Genomic DNA, 22,826 nt, shown 5'->3' on the forward strand with positions numbered 1-22,826 from the left:
AATCGTTGTCACACGTTAAAAAAAAATTTTTTTTACACCAGAAACTGCATTCATAACCATGGAAACGTCGAAGTCCTATTATATTTCAGCGTGGTTCCGAGGCCCACTTGGCACGCTTTGCAAGGAATTAAGGCGGGAGTAGAGGTCGGGGGTGGGCACAAGGGGGTGAGAGGGGCGTGGCTGTGGGGACAGGGGCCAAGTGACCACACGTACTGGAGCAGCTGAAGAACGAAAACTCTCCCTTTATGGCCAAATCATTTTTTAAAGCAAAAAAGAAAAACAACTACATTTCTTCCCCACCCCTTCCTGGCGCGAGCCGGACAGTCACACCCTGTACCTCAAAGCGAGCGAAAGTCACTCTGCTCCCAGGACGGGGCCCGCCGAAGTGGTACGGGCCCGTGCATGCGTCCGCCTGCTTCCTGCGGCTGGGCCCTTAGCCTCCGCCCCCTCCCGCCAGGGGCGAAGTCTCTCCAGCCGGGCGGGGCGGGGCAGCCGGGAGAGACTCCGCCCCACCTCTCGGGCCGCTACCCGCCGCGCCCGGGCCCCGCGCCCCCCGCCCCGCCCCTGCTCCGCCCATCAGCGGGTGGCCCCGGGGGACGCAGGGGGAGGGGCGCGGAGGTGGCTGCCCCTAGATCCACGCAGCGCTCGGGAGCGTGCCCCGCACTTGACGCCTGCCCACGCTCAGATCCCGGCCGTGCACTTAGCGGTGAGTACCGGCCCGGAGGGACGGATGTCCCGGGGAAGGAGCGCCGGCCCCCCTCTTCCCGGAGGCAGACGGCGCGAGCCTCTTCCGAGGCGCGTGGAGCGGCCACGGGCTGGGTAGAGGCCGGGGAAGGCCCGGGGGAGAATCGGGGACGGACTGGCTCCTGGGGACTGACCTCTCCGCCTTGTCTGCAGCCTGTGCCGCGCGGGGGACAGGGTTCAGGGACTGGAAATGGCTCTCCTCGTCTCTCTGCCTCGGCTGTGCACGCCGCCGGAGAGTCCTCACAGAGGTTGTGCGGGCCTCGCTGGGAGTCCTCATCCAGGCTCTAAGGCCGGCCGAACTGGAGAATCCTCACCCCAAGGAGGGTGTGCGTTCCTCACTGGGGAGTCCTAACCCCAAGAAGGGTGTGCGGGTCTCACCAGAGAGTTCTCACCGCGCCCGGGCTTGCAGGATAGGGAAATCCACAGCTGGCAGATTGGGGAATCCACACCAAGTAATAAGGGGAAAATGGGGTGAGATGGAAGGGTTCGGCACAGAGCCTGCCCTAATGAATTCAGAGATCCAGGAAGGAGAATGGGCTGCCTTTCTTAATTCAGCCAGATATCTGAACGGCACGTCTTTCCTGCAACGTACTTAACATACATAACCCTCCTCACAAGCGTGAGGACGAGGGGTGGGCGGGGGATGGGCAGCCTCTTGGACAGCTGTTCTCAAATTTTTGAGGGGGCTCAAAAACCCCTTTACACTTAAAAACTAGCATACTAAGCTTTCGTTTATGTGGGTTATATCTTTTGATATTTACTATATATATAAAACAGAAAGTTTTACTATGTTTAATGATTGATTTTTTTTTTAAATAGTGGACCTATTTATATTAACAGAATTTTATTTTCTAAAATAGAATGTTACTGATAAGAGTGGCATTGTTTTATAGTTTTGCAGTCTCTTTAATGTCAGGTTTAATAGAAGTCAGCTGGATTCTTATATCCGCTTCTGCACTCAAGTCTGGTGCACTGTCACATCTTGTAGCCTCTGGAAAACTCCACTGTATACTCCTGAACACGTGACAGAGGAAAAGGCCAATTGCCTTTTGGTATTATTATGAAAGTAGTTTTGACCTTGTGGATTCCTAGAGTTCCTGCACCACACTTTGAGAGCCACTGGTGTAGGAAATGCTCTGGAGGCTTTAATCATTGGTCCTGCTTCTTGTTTGGCACGTTTGCTCTAAATGGAAATACATACAGCACCCCATGCATGGACAGTGTTAACCTCTGGTATTTGGGACCAAGCTTGACCTCACTGTGGCAATTTTTAGTAGTAGGTCTCCGCATAAGAGATGATGAGTCCCAGTGGCCTCCTGAAAATGCAGCAAGGTTCACAGATGGCTAGTTGTTCCTGTGCCCCAAGAGCTGATTTGTCTGTGCATCCAGATTGCGGCAGTGATGTGGCAAACAGGACCTGTGGGTTCAGCCAAATGCCCATGGGGAGCCTGTGCCAAGTGTGTAGGGGTTTGTGTGAGAGTTACCAAGTAGTCAAAAAGTCATTTCCAGAGAACACTGCCTTCCTTTCCGCCATGTTCACTGCTGTTTTTAGCTGTGTAGCCTTATTGGAATATCATGATAACCCAATCGTGGCATTCGTTCACTTTCCACTTTCAGAGATGTGCCACCTTGAGTGGCCCTTCCTCAGCTCCTACCAGAAAGCAATGTCCTGCATCGTGGTGTGTGGTAGGTGGGATCCCTCACTGGATTTTTCCTTGGCTTTATGCTCTGTCAGAACAAGTTCCAGATAGAAATTACATGCATATATACATCAAAGGAAGACAGTTCTTTAACTCTGTCCTCCCTTTTGCTCCTCCATCCACAGAGCTTCTCCTGCTCTGATGAAGCAGCTTGGATACTGCAGCTGATAGTTTAGAAATGTTGAAAGCAGGGACGCTTGGGTGGCTCAGTCGGTTAATCGTCTGGCTCTTGGTTTCAGCTCAGGTCATGATCTCATGGTTTCTGGGTTCGAACCCCACATTGGGCTCTGCAGACAGCGTGGAGCCTGCTTGGGATTCTCCGTCTCCCTCTTTCCCTGCTTGCTCTCTATCTCAATCTCAAAAAAATAAACTAAAAAAGAAATGTTGCAAGCATACGAGCATGTTTCATCTCTTGTTGCCCTGGCCACAGATGGGAGAAGGGAATGGAATCTAACCTCTGCGTACCTGCCATGTTCTTGGAGTAAAGCTCCACTTTGATGGTGGGGTGTCATTCCTTTATCCCTTGAGCACATATTTATGGACTGTCTACTTACCAAGTGCCCAGCTCTATACTGGACACTGGGGAAAATAGCACAAACAGGCAGTCCCTCTCTTTCTGGAGTTTACAGTCTGGTAGCCTCAGCATCTGCTGGTTAATTGAGACAGGCCACTGTCAAGTGTTCGCATGAAAGCTGGTCTTGTGTGAAGAACACTACCTCTCCCTGATGTGAGCTTCAAAGCACATGCTGAAGAAGCCTGAGCCCCAAATTGTGAAGATAATGATAAAAACCAACATTTATTACCATGGGCCTGGCAAAGAACTTCCTTTGCCTTCCTTCCTCTACTCTTCCTTTTATGAAGGACATAACTCCCTGTGAAGCAGCCAGACTCTACTGGGAAATGATTTCCAGCCTGGTTCCAGTCCCTGGGCCAACCTTGGGCAAGACACTCTCTCTGGGCCTCAGTGTCTTCATCTTTAAAGTAGGCGGTTGAGGGGTGCCTGGGTGGCTCAGTCGATTAAGTGTCCGACTTCAGCTCAGGCACATCATGATCTTACAGTTCGTGGGTTCGAGCCCCGCATCAGGCTCTGTGCTGACAGCTCAGAGTCTGGAGCCTGCTTCAGATTCTGTGTGTGTCTCTCTCTGCCCCTCCACAACTCTCTCTCTCTCTCTCAAAAATAAATAAACATTAAAAATTTAAATAAAAAAATAAAGTACGTTTGGGCCACTGATGTCCTGAGGAACCAGTCGTTTGCTGGAGCTAGTTTGCACTAGCATTTGTGGCCATCTCTTCCCAATTCTGTGTTCAGTGACATCACATTTTTTAGCTTGAGGTAAGCCATTATGGAACTATTGACACCATGGAGATCAGCAAATGGTATAATCCAGGGCTCCCCTGTGGCCGAGAGCAAGTGATTAAACGTTTACCAGCACACCATTGCTACTGTCAGAGCCAGGGCGCTTTTTGTTTGTTTGTACAGTTGACCCTTGAACAACATGGAGGTTAGGGGGACTGACCCCTCCTACGCAGTAGAAAATCCAAGTAAAACTTTTAACTCCCCAAACACTTAACTATTAATAGCCTAGTGCTGACCAGAAGCCTTACCAATAGCATAAATAATTAATGCATAATTTTGTGTGTTACATTCATTATATGCTGTATTCTTATAATAAAGCTAGAGAAAAAAAAATGTTAAGAAAACCGTAAGGAAAATGCATATATTTTACTGAGAACATTTACTTTATTGGGAACAATTTGTAGATAAGTGGACCCATGCAGATCAAACCCTTGTTGTTCAAGGGTCATCTGTATTTAAAAAAAAAAAAAAAAACTCTTCAGCCTGGACAAAGACACTGAATATGGAGTATGTGATTCAATTCCTCCAGAACTTTTGGTAGGGAAAAAACAATCTGTTTTTTACCCTATTCTAGAATGTGAGTCAGCAAACGTTTCTGTAAGGAGGCAGAGTATTTTAGGTTTTGTGGGTTCTACAGTCTCTTACTACTCAGCTCTGCTGTTGTAATGTGAAACAGCTGAAGACAGTATGCAAACAAATGGGCACAGCTGGGTTCCAATAAAACTTTACTCACAAATACAGGTACTAGGCCATAGTTTGCAGACCCATCTCAGAATGTCAGAACAGGAGCCATGCTTCAAGGAGGTAATTTCATGGAAAAGGATATTCTTTAGGACTATATCCATGAAGAGCAGAGACTTGATACTCTAAGACAGATATAGCTGGAAGTGGCAACTGCAAAGGATTTGGAATCAATCGAGAAAGAATCCATAGTAGGTTGTTTAAAGCCAAGTATGTTCACGTTTTGAGGACACAGCCATGTATGGTGAGTAGGGGAAGGTGTTTTTATTCCCAACTGCCATTCAGAAGCTGTCTCAGTCTAAGCCAGCATGTGAATTTTGGGTGTTGTTATGCAAAAATCAGTAGTGCATCTAATAGCTATTCTGATTCCAGGGAGAAGGACAAAAGTAATGTTTAAAAAAAGGAAGGAAAATCCTCATTATATGTGTTTATATTTTATATACTGTATATATACATTATATATATGTATACCTACATATATGCATATTTGTATGTCTGTATACCTAAGGTATGTGGCTGTGCTATTACTTTTCCATGTATTTTTTAAATGCTAATTTTTGAGAAGGCAAGCATGCATGCATATGTTGGGGAGGGGGGGATGGGTAGACAGAGATGGGGAGAGAGAATCCCAAGCAGCCTCCGTGTTGTCAGCACAAAGCCCTACGTGGGGCTCGAACCAACAAACCATGACCTCATGACCTGAGCTGAAGTCGAAAGTCCAACTGACTGAACCACCCAGGTGCCCCTGCTCGTCCATGTATTTAAAATAGGTAATGTTTGGAAGTACCTGTAGCTAGTTCTTGGCAGTGAAATGGGGTAGAAGAAAGCTGGGAACTTTTACTTATTACTCTTTGTAATACTATGTGTATGCCTACCCTTCAACATTCATGTATGTATTCATGCCTTTCCAACCTAAAAATAAAACAAAAAAACTAAGATCCCAAAACCTATATTTTTTAAAGGAAAACAGGATTATTTCTCTGGTGACCATGTTACTACCACCCTTTCTCCCCCAATAAAACAAATTATTTTGGGGCACCTGGGTGGCTCAGTTGGTTGAGCCTCCGATTTCAGCTTAGGTCTTGATCTCATGGTTCTTGGGTTAGAGCCCCGCATCAGACTTGCCGCTCTCAGTGCAGAGCCTGCTCCAGATCTTCTGCCCTGCCCCCGCTGCTCACCCTCACTCTCAAAAATAAAACATTAAAAAAAATTGTTAACATTTTAATTGTCACATCACAATTCTGAACTAGTATATATACTAGTGTATATTACTTCAAAATAATATTGGGAAAGAGGACTTTCAAAGCAAAACATTTTATTAAATGGTATTTTTTTTAACCCCCTGTCCAAGGTTACAAGTACCAGTGTTCCTTAGTGGACTCTTACGCAGCCCTTAAACTAGTGCTGTAAAATGTTGTTTCATGAGATGCCATGAAGTACAGTTTTTACATTTAAAACCGTGTTACCCACGAATATTTTCCTGTGATCCTGTTTTTATGAGGAGAGAAAGCAGGTGCACGTATACGTGGGTGAACACACCCACGGACAAAGGCAAAGGGTTTGCCAAATGCTGAGTAGTTTTCTCTTGGTGATGGGGTACCACTGATTTTTTACTTTTCTTCACTTTGCTTATCAGTATTTTCTAGCAAGTATTAAACAGGTATTAAATTTTAAAAATTTTTTAATTTTTTTTTTTATTTTTGAGAGAAAGAGAGAACATGAACATGGAAGGAGCAGAGAGAGAGGGAGACAAAGAATCCAAAGCAGGCTCCACACTCTGAGCTGTCAGCACAGAGCCCGACTCAGGGCTCAAACTTACAAACTGTGAGATCATGACCTGAGCTGAGGTCGGAGGCTTAACCCAGGTGCCCTAAGTATTAAATTTGATATAAGCATTAAAATTGAACAACCGTTACATTTGATATGACCAAAAATAATCACCCAGTTACTTAATACAAAGGGACAACACAGTTGCCTTCATTTTTCTTAGACTGAGTTACTCCTTACTTGCCTAGCAGCAGCTGCCTCTCCCTTTCTGCCAGTGAGAAGTAGAGGAACAAGTATGGAGCAAAAGGTGTGGAGAACCAAAAAAGGGTAGCTGATAGACCTTAGTCACATGGTGCCTTGTCTGCTTCCCTGGGGAGCAGCTCCAACCTCAGCCCTTCTCCCTCCAGCTGACCCAGAGGTCAGAAAGGTCATAGGAATCTCACCTGAAAAGCCATCAGCTGACCATTTCCCTAGGTTGATCGGCTTGCATTTCTTGCTTAGCTGTTTTTCAATGCAACATGTCAAACATAGACCTGGAGAGTATAAATCCCCAGCTTCAACAGTTATGAACATTAACATTTGGCCTATCTTTCCCCCAAATTCACTTCCTTTTTTTCCCTATTCCAGGAGATAGCATCTTATTTTCAACTGTATAAATTACCAAAAAATTATTCTTTGTTGGGTCTTTTTAGTAAAAAGCATGCACTGGTGCTGTAGCAAAAATCTCTACATTCTGCCCTGTCAGCCCAACTGAACAACTGTGCAGTCCTTGAACGCTTGCTGTGTTGTCCTGCTTCACTGCTTTTGCATTTGATCTCCTCTCTGCCTAAGAGTCTACATCAGCCTTCCCTCATTCCTTCTCCCAATTCTCTATAAAGCCTTTCTTGATTCCCCTGGTTATAGCTGTGTCTTTTCTGTGACCTTCCTTATAACCCTTATCATGTTACTGTTACTTGTGTGCTTATCTTAGTCTCCTTGTTAGATAGTACTCATCTTATAAAACCCTTCTAAAACAGGGAGTGTTTTCCTTATCTCCCTTTCTTCTGTGGTACTTAGCAAAGCTTAATGCAGAGAAGTTGCTCAGAAATACATATGCTAAGTTAATTTGAATTGAGTTCATTAAAGAAAATTTTTTATTATAAAAGAGATGCACCACATTCAAAGGAAAATGTTCAGAGATGGCCTAGGACCGAGAACATTTCATCTCACCTCCAAGGATTTTAAAAGAGTTTAAAGAATTGTGATGAAAAGAATCCTCCATTTGAACCAATATGAAAAGGCAACTTTTTATGAGGAAAATAATTTTTCTTTGTAATCTGTTGTCATTTTTTTTCACATATATATCTGGAGGCTGTAGCTCTTCTCTGATTTTATTTTATTAATGTTTGTTTCTTTTTGAGAGAGAGCATGCATGAGTGGGGGAGGGGCAGAGAGATAGGGACAGAGGATCCAAAGTGGGCTCTATGCTTAAAGCAGATGCGGGGCTTGATGTCACAAACCATGAAATCATGACCTGAGCAGAAGTCCGACATTCAACTGAGCCACCCAGGAGCCCCTCTTCTCTGATTTTAGAATGCTTTTTTACCCCACTAATTAAGAGTGAGTCTGATTATGTTTTAGAATATCCATTGTGTTTTAAGATACAGATTTAAGGAGCCCACAGGTGGCTTAGCTGATTTGGCTCAGGTCATGATCTCATGGCTCACCTTGTGAGTTTGAGCTCAGAGCCTGATCTGTCTCCATCTTTCTCTGCCCCTCTCCTGCTTGGGTTCTCTCTCTCTCTCTCTCTCTCTCTCTCTCTCAAAATATAAATAAACATTAAAAAAAGAAGATGTAGATTTAAACCCTCAGTAAAAGAAATGGGCTACTTTTAGGACCCACACGCCCCGTGAAGTAAGTTGATAGCAATCTCATGAATAATGGTAGCTCACAGGTATAGAGTTCCAATGTACACTGTGCTTTCACCTATTCCCTTGTTTTATTATCACAGCAGCCCTCTTGAACTGGGCACAGCAGTGCAGGGCAGGTATTATTACCTTAAATCTGCAAAGAAGTAAACTCCGGTTTAGGGAGATGGAGTGAATCTTGCCTGTGGTAAAAAGTGGTGACTCTGATTTTAAATGTGTATTGGAAACCATAGGACTTTGGGATTGGGTGCTTCAAACATGCAAAAGTAAGAAACTGTCTTTTTCAGTACTATATGTCTTTGGGGGACAGACCAAGTTTTGGAGGTTAAGTATGGATCCCTTAATGCCATAGAACCACCAGAGTGATCTCATACTTTCGGAACCAATCATTTCTCAGATTCCTCTTCTGCCTTAGTCGTTTGTTGTAAAAGTCAATCCACCTTCTATTGAATTAGCGCGGCTGTTGTGCGTGAATGCTGGTGTGGTTTTCATTCCCTTTTCTTGACTTGAAGAGAGCTCTGGACAAGCCCATATTTGGATAGTGTGACTTGCCTGGGCTGTTGCTCAAATAAACGTGTATGGAGGACTTATTCCTTATCCTCATCATCCTTTTACAACCATTATTGTAAAATTACAAAGCACAGTACACACTGTAGCGTAGTTCATGAAGAAGGGGTGCCAGTCTAAGATTGTCCTCCTGCACGATCAAGGAAAAACAAGAAGTGAATACATCATTGCTGACGGTCTGTTATATGCAAGAGCTGTGCTAGAACAGTCATGCCAAAAGTACGGTTCTGTACTCGTGGTGGCATAAAGACCAGCCGCGGGTTTGGTTTTAAGGGTGGTATGTTTCATAAAACCCCTTATTTGCTCAGTTAAGAATCAGTTGCGTTTTAAATGCTGGTTTGGCTGTGTTACTGACATCAACGTATCCTTTCAAAGTTACCTATCATGCAGATTTTGCCAAAATCAGGGATATTTTAGGGGAAATAGAGGTTGACTAGTCTTAACATATGTACCTTCAAGTGTGAAATTTGTTTTAATACGAGATTACATTTTTTAAATCCAGTTGGTTAATTTGGGTTTTTGTATAAGGAGTGACTGTAAGTTCTATCACCTATGCTGCCTACTGGGAGGAGACATGGAGCTAGAATCAGCCCTGGCATCACAGGGCCTGAGTTGAACTCCCAGCTTGGCCACTGACCAAGCCACAAGGCCTCGGCAGGTTACTTAACCCCTCCAACCCTCAATCTTCCCAACTGTAAAATGGGATGGTGATGCCTTTCTCACAGGGTTGCTGATGGACCACATTAGACAACATGGCTGAGGTGCCTGGTACCCCACAGGCACTCTGCACATGTCACTGGGCTGTAGTGCTCATGGATTGATGTAGCATTCATGGCACGATGCCTACACATTGCTGCCGTTCTTCTGAACTCTTGTCCCAGCCCCGAGCTCCTGAGCTGCAGATCCACCTATGCAACTGCTTGCTGGATGTCTTCATCCCAAGGTCACTGTAGCCAAAACCAGCATCTTGGCTCCAGTCTTGGTCATTGGCTCTGCCATTTTGTCCAAATGAGGCACATAGGAGCTATCCTAGACCCCTTCTTCATTTCTCACCCTCAGTCAATTCTGTTTTTTTTTTGAAATGGTAGAACAGTGTTTATTTGTAGATGCCATGCTTACCTCAGTTGAAAATCATACAGAATCCACACAAACTATCAGAACTAATGAGGATAGCAAAATTTCAGGATAAGGGCCAAATAAAAATAATTCAGTTGTATTTCTGTATGCTAACGACAAACAACCAGAAATTGAAAAATATTTATTTATTTTTTGTGTTTTTAAATATTTATTTATTTTGAGAGAGAGAGTACACATGAGCATGAGTGGGGGCAGAGCAGAGAGAGAATCTCAAGCACATTCCAGGCATTATGACCTGAGTCAAAACCCAGGTGCCCCTTAAGTTGTGTTTTTTTTTTTCTTTTTTTAAAATTTTTTAATGTGTTTTTTTGAAACCATTTTATTTAATTTATTTTTTAAATTTACATCCAAGTTAGCATATAGTGCAACAGTGATTTCAGGAGTAGATTCCTTAGTGCCCCTTACCCATTTAGCCCATCCCCCCTTCCACAACCCCTCCAATAACCTTCTGTTTGTTTCCATGTTTAAGAGTCTTTTATGTTCTTTCCCCCTCCCTGTTTTTATATTATTTTTGCTTTCCTTCTGTTCATCTGTTTTGTATCTTAAAGTCCTTGTATGAGTGAAGTCATGTATTTGTCTTTCTCTGACTAATTTCGCTTAGCATAATACCTTCTAGTTCCATCCACGTAGTTGTAAATGGCAAGATTTCATTCTTTTTGATTGCCGAGTAATACTCCATTGTATATGTATACCACATCTTTATCCATTCATCCATTGATGGACATTTGGACTCTTTCCACACTTTGGCTATTGTCGATAGTGCTGCTATAAACATTGGGGTGCATGTGCCCCTTCAAAACAGCACACCTGTATCCCTTGGATAAATGCCTAGTAGTGCAATTGCTGGGTCGTAGAGTAGTTCTATTTTTAGTTTTTTGAGGAACCTCCATGCTGTTTTCAAGAGTGGCTGCACCAGTTTGCATTCCCGCCAGCACTGCAAAAGAGAGCCTCTTTCTCTGCGTCCTCACCAACATCTGTTGTTGCCTGAGTTGTTAATATTAGCCATTCTGACAGGTGTGAGGTGGTATCTCATTGTGGTTTTGATTTGTATTTCCCTGATGATGAGTGATGTTGAGCGTTTTTTCATGTGTCTTTTGGCCATCTGGATGTCTTCTTTGGAGAAGTGTCTATTCATGTCTTTTGCCCATTTCTTCACTGGAGTATTTGTTTTTTGGGTGTTGAGTTTGGTAAGTTCTGTATAGATTTTGGATACTAACCCTTTATCTGACATGTTGTTTGCAAATATCTTCTCCCATTCCATTGGTTGCCTTTTAGTTTTGCTGATTATTTCCTTCACCGTGCAGAAGCATTTTATTTTGATGAGGTCCCCATAGTTCATTTTTGCTTTTGTTTCCCTTGCCTCTGGAGACGTGTTAAGAAGTTGCTGCAGCCAGGGTCACAGAGGTTTTTGCCTGCTTTCTCCTTGAGGATTTTGATGACTTCCTGTCTTATGTTTAGGTTTTTCATCCATTTTGAGTTTATTTTTGTGTATGGTATAGGAAAGTGGTCCAGGTTCATTTTTCGGCATGTCACTGTCCAGTTTTCCCAGCACCATTTGCTGAAGAGACCGTGTTTATTCCATTGGATATTCTTTCCTGCTTTGTCAAAGATTAGTTGGCCATACGTTTGTGGGCCCATTTCTGGGTTCTCTATTCTGTTCCATTGACCTAAGTGTCTGTTTTTGTGCCAGTACCATACTGTCTTCATGGTAACAGCTTTGTAATACAGTTTGAATTCTGTCCATTCTGCTTTCTTAATTCTCACTGAGATATATTGCCTCTGACCTCTCTTTCTGACTATAACCTGCCTCCCCAACACCAGTCCAGCATCCTTCTCCTGAGGCAGTCCCCCAGACTACCAGAGTGATCTCAGAAAATCAAATCATGTCTTGAAGCATCCAGACTAGAATCCTTTAATGGTGCCCCTGTCTTCAGGATAAATCTGAACCTTTTTGTGAAGCCCCTTGTGATGGGGACCCTGCCCCCTTCCTTTCCCTCCTCACTTAGCTCTGCCCACATACCTCCTGTACTTCATCCACCTGGGCCTGCTTTATGATTTCCACAGGGTCACACTTCCATGCCTTTGTGTGCTGTGTTCTCTGCCCCAAATATACTTTCATTGACTCCCTCCATTCGTGAAGTTCTGGTTTTGCCTGTCCCTGGAGGTCTTCATGCCCTGCCTCCCAGGCTGGATTAGCTGTTCTCCCAAGAGGTTTCTTTATCACCATTCACCACTGCTGTAACATGGATCTCATGATATTGTCATTAATTCCTCCTGTCCAGTCTATGTGTGACTGAAGAGCAATGGGGACTGTGTTCCTTTATCCCAGTTGCCTATAAATGTCAAATGTATGGGGGCGCCTGGGTGGCTCAGTCGGTTAAGCGTCCAACTTCAGCTCAGGTCACGATCTCGCGGTCCATGAGTTCAAGCCCCGCGTCGGGCTCTGGGCTGATGGCTCAGAGCCTGGAGCCTGCTTCCGATTCTGTGTCTCCCTCTCTCTCTGCCCCTCTCCCGTTCATGCTCTGTCTCTCTCTGTCTCAAAAATAAATAAACGTTAAAAAAAAAAAAAAAAAGTCAAATGTATGAATGAATTTACATCCTGTCTCTTAGACAATTCAGAGAGGCCCAGGTGCCAAATATGTCTAATGCTATTTTATTACTTGTTATGTCTTTGATGCCATGAAAGGGCATTTGCATATAGATGCCATGCCACTCTCTGGGCCACTGAGATAGGGTGAAGGCTTAGCTGCTTAAGAGGTAGGCTTTAGAGTGTGATGGACTTGATTTTGAGTTCCAGCTCCCCCTTTCAATACACCTGATATTTAGCTTCGGTTTCCAGCTCTGAACCACATCACTGAACTGCTCTGGGGAAAGAATGTGATGGTCAGAAAACAGGAGCATCGGGTCATCCTGACAGTTGTCTTTCTTTTGGAAAATCAATAAATATATGGGTTTATACCTCAAGCTTCTGAGAACTCTGTTAGCATGAGTCATCATTCTTAAGTCCAGTTCTGAGGTGAGTGAGGGTTGATGACCTCAGAAACTTGGGAGATTCATGGAGATAAATGCTGCCCTCTGAGACCCTGGCAGCCTGACACCCTGCCTCTTGTAGCAACACTCTTTCTAGTTCCTAAAATTTGAGTTAGAAAAGTTCATTACCAAACATCTATACAATTTGTTCAGAAGCTTGAGGAAATCATGCAGCTTTTCTTAAAGAATGGATATCAACTAGGCCTGCCCCATAATGCTTTTAAAAACACAGTGGTCTGCCCCTACCCCGCTCCTCTCGCCTCAAAAGTTAGATGCAATAGGGGGTCGCCTGGGTGGCTCAGTCAGTTAAGCGTCCGACTTAGGCTCAGGTCATGATCTCATGGTTTGAGCCCCAAGTCCGGCTCTGTGCTGACAACTCAGAGCCTGGAGCCTGCTTCGGATTCTGTGTCTTCCTTTCTCTCTCTGTTCCTCCCTCACTCATGCTCATTTGCTCGCCCTCTCTCTCTCTCTTTCTCTCAAAAATAAATAAACCTTAAAAAAATTTTTTTGTAAGTTAGATGCTATAGGACTTGGTTCTGCAAAATGTCACTTTTGGGGTGTCTGCAGGTGTCATTTTTGAAGCCCCACTGATAACTGTGGGTTACTGCAGGGTAGGAGACCCACATTCCAAGAAGAGGCTGAAGACTGACCTTTATGAGGAGAGGATGAGATCAGGAGCAGAGGGCTGGGTCAGGACGCCTGGGGGGCCCTGCCCTGCTTCTTCCTTTCTGACCAAATGTTTTATGACCCCACGATGACTTTCCTGGAAGTATAAATTCTGAAGTTGACAAGCCCTTTTGTGAAACTGCTTCTATTAGACCACAGTGATATCAAAAATTAAAACTATTTCTGTTCTTTTGAGTTTGTGCTACTGCAGTTAATTTAAAATGAACTTAAAGAATGTGTCAGGTAAGCCTTCCTCCTTGGGAATTACATATGATGTTGTGCTGTCTTCACCAGCAAGCCTAGAACTGGGAGTCTTGACAAGGCACAGGGGCTATTCCCTCAGACAGTGCAGTGGCCATGGCCCCTGTCCCCCAAATCCTGTCTGTTGCCTTTGGCAGTGGTTGTGTATGTCTGCTGAGTGAGTCATGATCATCTTAATGATACATCCTAAAAATTTCCAGTGTTACTTAATAATGAAGTTCAAGGAAACAGAAGGGTTAGATTTCAGGAAGCTAGCTACTTTTTAAATGTAATCTAGTATTTTCACATTATGACTTAATTTCATATCAGACTTTAACAAATTCCAGTGTTGGGAATCTACAGTTAATTTAAACCAAGTGTAAAGCTAGGACAGTACTTTGTAGTTTGTCTTCAGTCACGGTCCCTACAGTGGCCAAGTCTGCTGCCTCCCCACCATGTCTCCTTTTCTGCCCTCATTCACCTTGCCCTGGCCTCCTTGCCTTCCTCAGACCCGCCTCAGGGCCTTTGCACATCCTGCCTATCCACAGAGCTGGTCACCATCTGACATTCTGTTTGTATATCATTTAGCTGTGTACTCTGTCTCCCTCCTCATGGAAGCACCACACAGGCAGGGCCTTTGTCAGTTTTTTACTGGGTGTATCCCCAGTGCCTAAAACAGTTCCTGGCACATATTAGATGGTTAATATAAATGTGTGTTGAATACATGAATAATGAAGCATAGAATTTTTTTCACTCAGAAGGGACTTTTTAGGATCATCAACTAAACTTATGTTACAGGTTAGGAAACTGAGTCACAGAAAGGTTATATGGCTCATTCAAAATGGAACTCAATCATTTCAAAACTGTGACAGCTCTTTTTAAAAATCTAGGAATATATGTGGAGCCTTCTGGGCAGTTGTCCAGGATGAGATGGAAGAATAAGTGAAAATAGACTGCTTATTTAAAAATTTGGCAAAAACAGGGGCACCTGGGTGGTTCAGTCAGTCGAGTATCTAACTTCGGCTCAAGTCATGATCTGCAGTTCATGAGTTCAAAACCCACGTCGGGCCCTGTGCTGACAGCTCAGAGCCTGGAGCCTGCTTTGGATTCTGTGTCTCCCTCTTTCTCTGTCCCTCTCCACTAGCACTCTGTCTCTCTCTATCTCTCTATCTCTCTCAAAAAATAAACGTTGAAAAAATTTTTTAATTTAGTAAGGAAATAAAAATAAAAAAGACAAGCAAATTGTGTGATGGCAAAACTTTCTGATACAGAAGCAGTCTTATTCATGTTTACAGACAAGGGTGCACGTTGCATATAATTATTGCTCAAGAAAAATGGGTTGATGGATTTGGTTATATTGTTGCACAACAATTCCTTTCTGCAAGACCCTCCTTCTGCACTACCTCTTTCTTTGTTTACATTCTGTCCCAAAATAGATTGTTGCTCTTAGGGCTTCTTATTCAAAATTCTTTCCAAGTACCCCATTTAAGAGATTTCTATGGGTAGTTTTTGTTTTTGTTTTTTTAGGTGACCTGGTCTCTGGGAAAATCGGGAGATATTTAGTTATTCTAGTTGTCCAGATGTAGTTACATCAAAGAAAGCAAAGAGCTAATCTTTCTAGTTCTCTACTTTGTGAAAAAATCCACTTGACAAGCCATGGTGGTTTGCTGGCCTGGGTGGTTCTGACCTCAGTCTTATTTATGCTTACATAGACATCCTTGGAATCTCGCTTTTGACAAAAAGTTGTTTATAAGTAGCATGATATTTAGATACACAACAGTCAGTTTGGGAGTGGGACCAATTAATTTCTCTTTAAACAGAAAATAAATGAAGCATTGCTAATCCTTATAGTGAACTGAAATGAACTCTAGAGATGCAGTGACTTGACTTTGACTTCAGAGTTGGGACCCGTGAAAATTCAGAATGGGTGTATTTAGGAAAATGTGAGGAGGGGAGAGATGGGAAAACCACATGAAATACAGAAGAAACCTCTTTCTGTTGTCTGGATGGATTTTAAAAGCCCACTCCTGTGTGCCTTTAGATATCCTAAATAATGTGGAGCGTGTGTTGTCTGTACTTTATCCATCACTCTCCACTAATCTCTTGGAAACTCTTTGAAACTATACAAGCTCTCCTGGAAACTGATAGGCACACTCCCCACCCTCCAGAACTAAACAAAACCTCTGTCCTCCCCACCCATTACTGGCAGGGGTCCCGCTGCTCAGGCTCACTCCTCTCCCCTGCTGGTTGATTGTGGGGCCCATTCATACTGCCCCTCTTTCCCTATCCTAAAACAACCTAAAAAGATTCAACTTTGATAACAGAAGCAGCTAAATCTTGGATTTCTATACTCCAGAGTCTGGAAAGTGACTTGAAGAGGTGAATCTTACTGGATCTGATCACTGGCATTTAGCTAAAGTCAGTCGACCTTTCCGCGCATTTCTGCAAATCTGGCTGTGCCGAATAAGCATCACGGTGTGATGTTCTGCAGGGTGTATGGTCCGAGATGTTCCTCTGGCAAGAGTGATGGGTCAGCAGTGTGCTGCCCATGCTCTGTGTTCAGTGTCCTAAAACCCACTTGCAAGATTGCTGCCTGGGCTTTGGAAGTTCAGTCTGGGTAACAGAGAGCAAAGCTCACTGAACCAAATGGGGGTTTGCCCATGATTTAAGCTAATGGGGCCTCTTACCTTGCTATAACCAGCTAGGTTCAGGATGCACCTCGGCATGGGGTCAGACTGTACATCAGACCTTAGAGCTGCCCAAAGATTTTAGGGGTCCCAGAGCCAAGTCTCATCCACACTAAGAGCTCAGTGAAGTCCTCCTCCAAGGAGAACATTTGGTCACCAAAGGCCATCTGGGTATCACTCGGTTTGGTCTGTGTCTGGCAGACTGACACTTTACAAAAGAAATTCAGATGTCAAAGAGACAGATGAAAACGTGTCCACCTTCACTGGCAATTAAAGATACGCCCAAGATTAGCTTTTTAATCTTTCCATTTGGCAAAGAATTATGTTGCCTAGTTGAGGCACCTCCATTCACTGCCTCAGAGAAGGGTCATAAATTGGCACGGCCTTTCCCAGGCCACGTGGTGATGTTTAACACAATGGAGACATGCAAATCCTTTCACTCAGCTGTCCTACTTCTAGGGACCAGAAGCTAGGAATTTATATTAAGGAAATGGATTGAGGACCTACTCAAAGAAGTGTGTACAAAGGTTGCAGCATTGTTTGCCTGTTAATACCTGGAAACTAAGTATTTTACTAATGGGAGATTTAAGTAAATTGTTGTATATCTAAATGATAGATGTTTATGGTGTAATTAAAAATGATATAAAATATCACCTGATAGCCCAATAAAGATGTATTGCTGAGTGAGAAAAGGCAATTTGCAAAACACTGTGAAGTCTAATCCATTTTTTAAAGAAATCTAAATACATTTATTTCTTTTTTTTCCAATATTTTTTAATGTTTATTTTGAGAGAGAGACAGAGTGCGAGTGGGGAGGGGCAGAGAGAGGGATACACAGAATCTGAAGGAGCTGTCAGCACAGAGCCCATCGTGGGGCTCGAACTCACAAACCATGAGATGGTGACCTGAGGCAAAGTCAGACGCTCAACTGACTGAGCCACCCAGGCACCCCAAAATCCAAATACCTTTAAAAGTCATGTTAGATGAAACTCCAAACCATGGTATTACAGGTGACTTTTATTTTCTTCTTTTTGTTTACCTGCACTTTGTAATATTTCTGCAATGATCATCTTTTACTTAGTGTAATATTTTTGAAGTTCTCACCAGCCTAGAAGATATGGTTCTGCAGCAAGTTTGGTCTCCTGCTGGGATTGCAGGACAGTAGGGTGATGGGGAGAAGGGGGGCTGGAGGAGGGCTGAGGAGGGTGGTGAGAAGGAAGGGGTCCAGCTTGGATTCATACTTGTGACCTGTATGACATATGCAACTGATCTGTCTGATGTTAAATGTGAACCATTTACAAATTCTTGAGTGAACCGTTTCACTGCATCGTTGGACAACAAGGACGTAGTTTGGAGGAGCAGAGTGGGTTTATCTAAAGAGTAATAGTCACAAATTTACTTTTAAATAAATCCTCATCAGACATTATTAAAGAAAGAACCGTATGTTGTGGTTTCAGGAACTTTATGAAGTGTTCTAGCTTCCTTTCAAAAGATAGTTTCTACTTAAACATTTATCTACTTAAGGATAATCAATGTTGACTTTATTTTAGATCTTTTTCTATTCATTTCTATATATGATGGTATGTGTGTGTGTGAATGAATATATACTAATAGTCTTGAAGTTTTTAAATTAGATTCCCGTATATATATAATTCAACTTTTTCTATTTCATTTCTATTAATGTGAGTCTTTGCTCACATTTCTTATGTTGAATCTGAGTAAGGAATTGTATGTTTGATATTTATATCAATAAAATTTATTTGCCCTTAATTGTCTGCCTCTCTTAGAAAAAAAACTAGTTACCCAGGGTAGATTATGAAAAACTTAACTCTAAGTTGTTTTCCCAAAGTTCAGCTGCCAGTCAGTTCTCTGGTATTTTGCACCACATGGAAGGCTCAGTCAGTGATTAGAGAACTAACTCACAAAAGTGCCAGAAGACTGTGATATGCCTAAGTGGTACTTTTTTAAACTTTACTTTTGGAGGATTTTGAGCATACTTTTTATCCCTGCCCGAAATTTGCGTTTCATTGGAGAGAAAATCAGCTGTATCTTCTTCTTCGGTCTACCACTCATAAATCTAGTGATCCCACTTTGCTTCTGGGGACCTCTGTCTCCTGGTCAGGAAAATGCTATGGCATCTCTAAGTTCTCTCCAGAAGGCTCAACATTTTCTGATTCTGTCTCATCACCTGCATAGCATCTAGGGCCAGGTGTCCCAAGGGCATGGTGGGGGATGGGTTAATGCCACGCCACATATGCACAAAAAGGTGGTGCCTCTCTGAGTCCCCTGCAGGTGTCCAAAATTGAGACCAAAGGTGGGTTGGCAGCAAGACTGTGGTTGGGGAGGAACCCCAGCTCTGAACTGCCTGCACCTATTTTGCCAAGAGCATGGTTCATTTGTTAAATTAGATCTGTCTGCCTATGCCTAATGTTTAGTGTTTTTGTTTTTTTTTTTTAATTTTTTTTCAACGTTTATTTATTTTTGTGACAGAGAGAGACAGAGCATGAATGGGGGAGGGGCAGAGAGAGAGGGAGACACAGAATCGGAAACAGGCTCCAGGCTCTGAGCCATCAGCCCAGAGCCTGACGCGGGGCTCGAACTCACGGACCGCGAGATCGTGACCTGGCTGAAGTCGGACGCCCAACCGACTGCGCCACCCAGGCGCCCCTAATGTTTAGTGTTTTTAGTAATTTGCTTTAAAAATCTGGTGTTCAGTACTCTTTCCCCAACCTCTCCTGTCCCGGCACAAGATGTACCTGAGGGGATCATGACAATGTACAAGTCACCCAGCTGGTATTTCAGGATGGGTTAGCTTTGAAACACACTGTTTCTCAACTGAATAATTCTCTTCATTTTAAGAGTGTGAGCTAAGTGTAGAGAAGGGTTTCAAGTACAGTGCAAGTGTCTGTCTTTAAATTCCTTTTGTATAAGAATTGTTCATGCGTCCTACTTGATTCACACGCCGGGGCCAATGTTCAGCGGTCCTACGGTCCTGAACACAAGGTTCATGAAGCACAAATTCTGAATGAGCTCTAACATCACTGCTTAAAAGATATCATTTCCCTTTCTTAACTTTCTTTTTCTTCTTTTTAATTTGTTTTCTCTTTTCCTCTATGCAATACTATCTTACTCTGTGGAGCAGAAAAGGTAGCACCCATGCTTATTTCCATGACAGTAACCCTCACCCTTCCAAAGAGAAAAAAACTAGGATAACACTCCACCCGCTCCCCAAAAAAATCCACAACAACTCTCTCTGTTCACTCCTCCCTTTTATTAGTATTGAATGGGAATTAGGTGAAACAGAAAAAAGGCAGGAACAAAACAGAGGGAAGGGAGGATGGCAGATATGAAAAGAAGGGAGTTGAAATGGTGGGGGTCTGTGCTTCCTGTGCATGTGGGAAGTAGGCAGCGCTCCCTGGCCAGCTGGTGGGGTTTCTAGATGAAACCCAGACCTCGGGGAGTCTGCAGGATTTGCAGTAATACTTGAGGTTTGAGTCTGGCCAGGGGAAGGCAGACCTAGGAGGCATTTATGATGCCTAGATTCTACTTTGGATCTGGACTGTTCCCAAGCCAAAGGTCTTTCCCTTCTACCCTCCTTGGAACACAGTTGTTTTTGGCTTTCTCTTGGGACTGCTAAAGCATTGGGAGCTCCTATAAAGTGATTTTAAGACAGGAGTAATAGCATGAGTGAAACCTGGAAGGGATTTCCAGAGCCCTCCAGCTTTTTGAAAGGACAGTTTCCCAGAAGCAAAACCAGTTTTTGGTTGCTGCTATTGCTTGTCACTGACCTGTGACTTAGTAAAAGTGGCAAGGGGCATGTGACAATGCCCAGCTCAGACTCATGTGCTGGGTGACCCCGGAAAGAAGGAAAAGCAACACCAGTATTCCAAACTGAGTCTCAGCAGGAGGGTTTCTCAGGCCCATGAATGTCTCCTGTTTTGTTTTTTTGGGTTTTTTGTTTGTTTGTTTGTTTTAGCTTTGGGGTTGGTCTGTGACCTCTACACAGCACCACCTTCAGAACCGAAGTTGCTGCACCTGAGGTGGAGGAAGTCGCTTGAGGGTGGGGTGGGAAGAGCCAGGATTTCAAACCTGGCTCTGCCTCTAACTAGGTGTATGTCCTTAGGCAAATTGTTGTATCTCTCTGAGCTGCAGTTCCCTCGGCTGTAAAATGGAAATAATGATATGCTTTAGCTTACAGAGGTGTTGCCAAAATTAGAGAAGATGGTGTAAAGCATTGGGTATATTTACGTACCGGTACCCGTGTACTTATGTGTTGGTACTTAGTAACTGGTGACCGATTTCTTTCTCTTTTAGCTTCTGCAAGTAGAATTTGGTTCATTGATTAGTGAAATTAGACAATTGTCTAGTTGGTTTTTGCATGCGTACAAGTTAGGGAGTGACAGAGAAAGAGGGAGACAGAGGACCCAAAGCTGGTCCTGTGCTGACAGCAGAGAGCCCGACACGGGCTTAAACTCACTTGATCATGACCTGAGCCGAAGTCAGACGCTTAATTGACTGAGCCACCCAGGCACCCTGACAATTTTCTAGTTTTTAAGGAAAAGGGGAGGCAGACGGTAGAGCACTTTTTACACAAGCCATTTTCCCTAAGAGCTCTGTCGGTCACCATATCTGTCCTGAAATACTGGTAGGCTTCATAGGGTGGTGGGAACAGCAGAAATTGTGTAAGGTTTTCAGAGTTCTGCCAGAGTTACGGGGCATTCGTAAGCTATAGGGAAGTAAATTGACACATTTCATCCTCTGCGTCATGGCAAACGGGTACAACTTACAGTTGGTTTAATCATAGACTTTTGGCCAACTTGAGGCACCTGTCCCCATTAGGGTTTGACACAGAGATAGGGAAGAGTCAAAGACTCCAGGCTTTTTAAAGATGTGAATGACTCACCCTGCCCCATTCTGCAAGGGCCTCCCACCCCTTCCTCTGGCTGGAGAGATTCTCAAATGTCCCACAGCCTCTGTGGAGAGGCTCTTCCTGACCCATTTCCCAGGCAGGCCAAACAGCAGTTTCACTGTTGCAGTTGCTACTGTGTGGGGTAAAAAAGTTACATCTAGGGGCAATGGAATCGGTAACAAGTCAAAGGGAGAATAGGATTATTATTGCCTTTTTCAATTTACGTCCTCAAAATTCCAATCAGTGGAATTATTAGTCTTGTTTTCTGAGCCCACCAATTTGTAAACTTCTACCGACAAGCCAGCGTATTTCTTACTAAACAGTATATTTATAGGTTTTTTTTTTCCTCCTGACTGGCTCCTCATTTAGTGGGGATGAACAATGAGTATCTCACATCTGTGTAGCACTTTAAGAAATGTGCTCTGTCCTCCGGGACACATGGGTGGCCCAGTTGATTAAGCATCCAACTTTGCCCCAGGTCGTGATCTCATGGTTCATTGGGCTCTGTGCTGACAGTGCAGAGGCTACTAGGGATTCTCTCTCTCTCTCTTGCCTGCCCCTCCCCCATTCATGCTTTCTCTGTCTCAAAATAAATAAATAAAGATAAAGAAATGTACTCTGTCTTCAAAGCCACAGTGTTCCTTCCCAAAGCAGTCCTAAGATCCTCCAGCCTTCCACACATAGGGTTCAGTTGTATTTCTTCTGCCCCATGATTCAGTGATTCTCTCCGTGGCTGTTTTCTCTAGCTTTTGCCTCTTCTTTCCATCCACCACTTTTCCACGTCAGCTGCCGCCATCCAGTTGCCCACGCAGGTTACTTCTCACCTCCTTTCTCTCTGTAGTTGCCTACCTGAGTTTTCTCTCTCGATTACCCTGCCATTCTCCAGTCTGAGACATCTGCCAGCGGGGGCTGGGACACATGTCACGGGCTGGCAGTCCAGTGGTCACATAGAGCCCACAGGCGTGTTCGGTTTAGCCGTCATGCTACAGACTCACACGGTATTTTAGAAACATTTAGTTACCAACATTTCTAAATCAAGAGAGTTCACGTAGAAATCCCGACTGCCAGACTTGCTTGAAAAATTGGATGATCTGTCAACAGTGGGCTGGGCATTCCTGCATCAGCTCTAGGCTAGAGCCAAATGGCCACTGCCCCCCTTAGACGGCACATTCCACCCAGGCCTGCTCCCTCCTCCCACCTCCCCCATCAATTCTGATTCAGTAGCTTAAGGGGTGAGACTCAGGAATCTATCTGTATTTTTAACCAGAACTATCCCTGGGTAGTTCTAACTCAGATGGTCTAGGGGCATATGCTTTTATAAACACAGTTTCCCTTGCTGGCCTTTCTTTAGTTTTGGTTCCAGAATTCCCAGAG

General features: G+C 43.8%; 1 protein-coding gene across 1 annotated transcript in view; it reads left to right on the forward strand.

Annotated features, from left to right (window-relative positions):
• The first annotated feature begins 582 nt into the window (after nt 1-582).
• The window catches only part of ACO1 (aconitase 1), a 65,422-nt gene continuing 43,178 nt past the window's right edge, over nt 583-22,826 (forward strand). The window contains exon 1 of the mRNA XM_049624763.1: nt 583-706. The gene's annotated coding sequence lies outside the window, so the exon portion shown is untranslated. The remainder of the gene's footprint in view (nt 707-22,826) is intronic.

Source organism: Panthera uncia, chromosome D4 (assembly GCF_023721935.1).
Source record: "Panthera uncia isolate 11264 chromosome D4, Puncia_PCG_1.0, whole genome shotgun sequence".
NCBI classification, from domain to species: domain Eukaryota; kingdom Metazoa; phylum Chordata; class Mammalia; order Carnivora; family Felidae; genus Panthera; species Panthera uncia.